This window comes from Etheostoma spectabile, unplaced genomic scaffold, assembly GCF_008692095.1.
Source record: "Etheostoma spectabile isolate EspeVRDwgs_2016 unplaced genomic scaffold, UIUC_Espe_1.0 scaffold00018405, whole genome shotgun sequence".
Lineage (NCBI taxonomy): Eukaryota > Metazoa > Chordata > Actinopteri > Perciformes > Percidae > Etheostoma > Etheostoma spectabile.
Window position 1 is genome coordinate 18,707 of NW_022604244.1, and position 6,154 is coordinate 24,860.

At 46.0% G+C, this 6,154-nt stretch overlaps 1 non-coding gene across 1 annotated transcript; it reads right to left on the minus strand.

Annotated features, from left to right (window-relative positions):
- Window positions 1-4,670: 4,670 nt before the first annotated feature.
- On the minus strand, window positions 4,671-4,742 carry trnac-gca (transfer RNA cysteine (anticodon GCA)). Its single transcript has one exon. It is a non-coding gene; the product is annotated as a tRNA-Cys (tRNA).
- Window positions 4,743-6,154: the final 1,412 nt, after the last annotated feature.

Here is a 6,154-nt window from a genome sequence, read left to right on the forward strand (position 1 = left end):
GAACTCCGGAAACTCCTAGGGTTCCTGGGTTACTATAGGAGCTACGTGCAGGATTTTTCCCGTCATGCAAAATGCCTGTATGACCTGCTCTCATCAGACATAACCCAAAAACTCAGTCTAAGTCCACATGTCGCCCAGCGAGGACAGGACAAGCCCCCCCAAATCAGAAAATAGAGTGGACTGACACACACCAAAAAGCATTGAACTATCTTGTTGATGTCTTGACTAACCCACCTGTAATGGCGTATCCCAGATTTGAGGATCCATATATTTTTGCATGTTGACGCTTCAGAGGAGGGACTGGGAGCAGTCCTTTACCAGAGACAGGAAGGCAAACTGAGAGTCATTGGCTATGGCTCACGGACATTGACACCAGCAGAGAAAATTCAGATTACATTCGGGGAAACTGGAGTTTTTTAGCACTCAAGTGGGCAGTTACAGACAGGTTTAGAGACTATTTGTTTTTATGCTCCCTCTGTAACTGTATACAGTGACAATAACCCGTTTTTATGTCCTGAGCACAGCCAAACTAAACGCAACAGGACATCGCTGGGTGTCCGAGCTGGCTGATTTTAACTTGACGTTAAAGTACCGTCCGGGAAAGTGAACACGGACGCAGACTTTCTGTCCCGGGCACATGTGAGTATGGAGGCATTAATGAGTGAATGCACGGAGCAGTGTGGCCCTGAGGTGCTGGTACAATATTCAATGCAGTCGAAATCAGAAAGAACATGATGTGGACTGGATCTCAGCAGTGACCTGCAGCCCGTATGTGCAAGAAATAGCTGCAGATGCCCAGTCAGACATAAAGATAACACAGCAAGAGCTACTGAAGGCGCAGCTGCAAGACACACGCCATTTCTTATGTAATCCAGCTGAAAAAGTCTGGGGAGAAACCAGACAAGATGAAAGGTAAACGACTGTTCCATGAGTGGAAAAGATTGTATGTCTCTCAGAGGGTTTGTTTAAAACGCAAAACGGCAACATGTAGTCAAGTGCTTCCGGAAGTGTACAAAGAGTTGTTTACAAATATCTCCATTGCGAAATGGGTCACCTGGGGTGGAACGGGTTTTGCACCTGGCTAGACAGAGGTTTTATTGGCCTGGGATGCAGAAGGACATTGAGTTTTTTATTGCAAAGGTGTGTAAATGTAACTATCAAAAGAAACCTGCAGTCCATACCGAGCTCCCATGTGTCACATACCTGCTACAGCACCATTTGAGATCATCTCTATTGACTATCTTCACCTTGAAAAAAGCAGGGGAGGGTATGAGTATATTTTGGTAATTATTGACAACTTTACCAAGTTTGCTCAAGCCTACCCACCCGTAACAAATCAGGCAAAACAGCAGCAGATAAGATTTTCAACGATTTTGCCCTGAAATATGGATTCCCTGCTAAAATTCATCATGATCAAGGCAGAGAATTTGAGAACCGTTTATTCAGACAACTACAGAAATACACGGGCATTGCAAACTCTAAAACAACTCCTTACCACCCACAAGGGAACCCAGCTGAAAGATTTAATCGTTCATTGTTATCTATGCTGCGGACCTTGGATGAGGAGAAAAGGGAAATTGGAGTGACTATGTGAGCAAAGTTGTACACGCTTACAATTGTACGACCAGTGAAGCAACAGGTTATTCCCCTTTCTATCTGCTGTTTGGTAGAAAGCCACGCTTGCCAATTGATGTAATATTTGGGATAAATGAGGAGGAAGGATGTAACTCCTATGAGGAATATGCAAAAAAAATGGCAGCAACAAATGAAAGAAGCATATGACATTGCATCCAAAACTATCAAAAAGACTACAGCAAGAGGAAAAACCTACTATGATCAAAAGAGACAAAGTGCAATGCTTCTCCAGGTGACAGAGTCCTTGTTAGAAACATGTCGGAACGAGGAGGGCCTGGGAAATTGCGCTCATATTGGGAAAAGCAAATACATATTGTGGTTTCTCAAAAGGGCAGAGACAGCCCAGTTTATGAAGTCAAGGCTGAAAATGGCACAGGGAATAGCAGAATCCTCCATCGTAACATGTTAATGCCCTGTGATGCATTACCACAGCAGGAACCAGCTAAAAAAACTGGAAAGAATCTGCATATTCAAAAAGCAAAGAGACACAGGGAAAGTAAAACAAAAGATACTTCAGAGGATTTGGAGACTTCAAGTGATGATGAATGCTACTGGGCTAATAGACTGAGACACCATCACCACAAGCCTGGAGAGCAAAATGTTGCACCTCAAAATGCTCCTGAAATAATTCAGCCGGAAGCTGAGGCTGAAACAGAGGAGGTCAGGGTTGAAACTCCTGCCCCCTGCTAGTGGCCCAGGACACTACAGAAAGGGACATAGGTAGTACCGAAGAGGTGTCACATACAGTTTCAGCTGCAGACTGTCCTGTCAACCAGGAGTCAGAACTTACTGACATGCAACCACGTCGTTCACAGAGAGAGAGACGACCCAGAGAAACACTGACGTATGACTCGTTAGGTCATCCAACGCATCGTGTGGTGGGGCTTTGCACTAACCCACTCTATGTCAATGCACTGGCCCCAGGATATGGACAATACTGTATGCCTTGGCCACCTCTACAGATGTGGGGACCCCAGCTGGGTTATCCTCCACTCATTGCTATAGGCTACTACTAAAGGACTGCTTGTGGGTTGAACATGGACTGTTGTAGAAGAAAAAAAAAATGTGAACACTGTAGAATTGCTTGTGAACTGAATACTGACTGCAATTAAGTGTATCATCTGAGAAAGAGTATTAGAAAAAAAAAGCTAAGTCCAGTTAATGACTGTGATCCTATATTGTTAATACTTTACTGATTGAATTTCTGATGGTGATGTAAAGTGGCTAATATTCCAGAAGCTAAGTATTGTTTAGGTGTGACATAAGAGTCCAAATTTTTGGTTAAGTAAACATTGGCATTGAAACAGTAAAACTTATGTTATGTTATGTTTTCAGACTATAAAAATTAGAAGTCTTTGGAGAAGATATTGAAGGAACAGAAATGGTTTTGTGTAGAAGAAAACACATGCAATTGCACTATTGTCACAACTATTCGGAGGTAAACTATACTGAAGTTTAAAATGCTTAATGGCGTCATTTATGAGTGGAATGTGATTACATCACATGGTGGACAATGGGGAGATATTATAAGGGTCAAACCTGTGGAACGCACTAATATTATTTACTTGTTTCTTACTTTCAAAAGAAAGGTTTTGCCAATACAATGTTTGCAATGTTTTCATTTGCCATGTGACAAAAGAAGTTTATGCTAATGTTAAGGATAACATTTATTTTGCAGGGGAGGAATGTAGCACCTGGAATGAACCTTATCGAAAGTATTTTGTTTGGTTTACAGACAACACATAATTTAGCTGCATTCTATTTAGTAATGCATTGAAGTATGCAGTTCTTCATCCTGCCAGTAGGGGGCTAGCTGTGTAGTGGTTTGTGGTTAAAACTTACTGTAATACATGGTAAGAAGAAGACACTTTTGGCGGAGAAGTTGAGGCCGTGTAGTAAGGAGAGACACGTTTGGTGTGTGTCCGCGGTAGTGAACTCGAACTCGCTGTGTGAACAATCCTACTGTGAAGGAATAAACTGAACTTTTATACACTACTATCAGCGTCTCCGTCTGAGTGGTGTAACACGTGCAACTGTATGTCAATGATCAAGCTTGTTGCTGTGACCAAGAAACCACCAAAAAATGACTGATACATCATCAGTTCCAAAATTTTCTTGGATGCCAAATATTTGAATTCAAAGTCAGAATGCAATTGACATGTAAGAACAAGACAATGCACGTCCAGCTTCTATCATCAGTCAGCCATTGCACCCACACTGCTGCTGTATGTGGACTGTGGCTTCTGCGTCAGTGAGGGGTCCAGCAAGCTGCAGACAAAGTTTGGGGAGTGGCCAGACCAAAGGAGGCCACCATCAGCCTCATTGAGCGGCGGCTGCAGGAGCTAGGAGTGGCAAACCGGAAGGACCTCATGGGGTTGCCACTGCAGGACCAGGTACGCATGGAGCAATCTGGCGTGTGCAGCAAACGTCAAGTGCAGGACCTGCCTGGCTGGTAGCAGCTTTCTGCTTGTTTCTTTGAGCTAACTGTATTAGCTTTAGCCTGGCTGGTAGCAGCTTTCTGCTTGTTTCTTTGGGCTAACTATATTAGCTTTAGACCAGCTGGTAGCAGCTATTAAATCAGCTATTTATTTGAGAAGTGGGAGAACTTGCAAAATAGCAGGGTGTTCAAATACTTATTTTTCCTCACTGTACGAGGAAAAATGTCTTTTTAACAGGCAGAAACCTCAAACTAAACTGGCTCATGGTGGGAAGTCATCTGACACAACCAGTTGGGGGAGAGGGTGAGAGAGAGAGAGAGAGAATGGATTGAAAAGATGACCGGTGGTAATTATGGCAGCAGTAAAGGTAGAAAGAACTATTACTAATAATAGTAGCAGTAATAGTGCAGGGCGTCTAGCAGGACCATGGCAGCAGCTGCATTCACTACTCAGGTGCCACCACAATCCAAGGAAATCTGACAAGGGAGAAGCACAAGGGTTTCTGGAAAGAAGCAACATTAGTTACATGCATGCTTTTTTCAAGTATCATCAACAACAAGAACTATCATATATATGATAGGGTACAAACATTCTTGCAGGGGGCACCCAGATTTGAACTGGGGACCTCTTGATCTGCAGTCAAATGCTCTACCACTGAGCTATACCCCCACACACTCTATGTGGAATAAGATTATGGTGCATCAAAACAATGGCTGGGGCTCCACCATGTGGTTACCTTTGTTGGTAGGTGGAGTCTGACGGGCCTGTTGGGTTTAGAAAAAATAGTAGTTGTAGAAGTTCTTTGTAGTAGTTCATGGCATAGCAGGGCACTGTGCGGCATTACAAGGCACAGCAGGACGTAGCAGGGCACCACAGAGTGTAGCAGATGAACATGGCATCGCAAAACGTGTAGCGGGACCATGGCGACAGCTGCTACCATGATTTTGGAGCCTCCCAGATCCAAGGGAACATGCTGGGGAAAAAAGAACATGAGGACTCCGGGGAGTGACTCCCCAGAGCTAGGTTAGTAACAAGTATTTCTGGGAATATTCAATTCTATGCCCTTACTATAAACCTTATGATTCAACAAGGTGCTGAAAGCATTCTTTAGAAATGTTGGCCCATATTGATAGGATAGCATCTTGCAGTTAATGGAGATTTTTGGGATGCACATCCAGGGCACATCTCCGGGAACCATCACCTTATCGTGGTGGAGAGGTTTGTGTGTCCCTATGAACCTGAGGGCTGTGTTGTCTGGAGCTTTGTGCTCCTGGTAGGGTCTCCCATGGCAAAGAGGTCTCAGGGGAGGGGCCAGACAAAGAATGGTTCAAAGACTTCGATGGTTGAGCACGGAAGGGATAGAGAGACCCGCCCGGAGGAAGCCCGGGGCCCCGTCTGGAGCCAGGCCCAGACGGTGGGCTCGTGAGCGAGCGTCTGGTGGCCGGGTTTGCCACGGAGCCCGGTCGGGCACAGCCCGAAAAAGCAACGTGGCACCTCTCCCTCCAGCCCATGGGCCCACCACCTGTGGGAGGATCCAAAGGGGTCGGGTGCGCTGCTATATGGGTGGCAGCGAAGGTCAGGGGCTTCGACGGACCAGAACCGGGCGGCAGAGGCTGGCTCTGGGGACGTGGAATGTCACCTCTCTGTGGGGGAAGGAGCCGGAACTTGTGCGGGAGGTGGAGCGCTACCGGTTAGATCTGGTGGGGCTTACCTCTACGCACAGTCTCGGTTCTGGAACCGTTCTCCTGGATAGGGGTTGGACTCTGTCCTACTCCGGAGTTGCCCATGGTGTGAGGCGCCGGGCGGGTGTGGGGATACTCACAAGCCCCCGGCTGAGCGCCGCTGCGTTGGAGTTTACCCCGGTGGACGAGAGGGTCGCCTCCCTACGCCTGCGGGTGATGGGGGGGAAAACTCTGACTGTTGTTTGTGCATATGCACCAAACAAGAGTTCGGAGTATTCGGCCTTCTTGGAGACCTTGAATGGAGTCCTGTATGGGGCTCCAGTAGGGGACTCCATAGTTCTGCTGGGGGACTTCAATGCACACGTGGGCAATGATGGAGATACTTGGAGAGGCGTGATT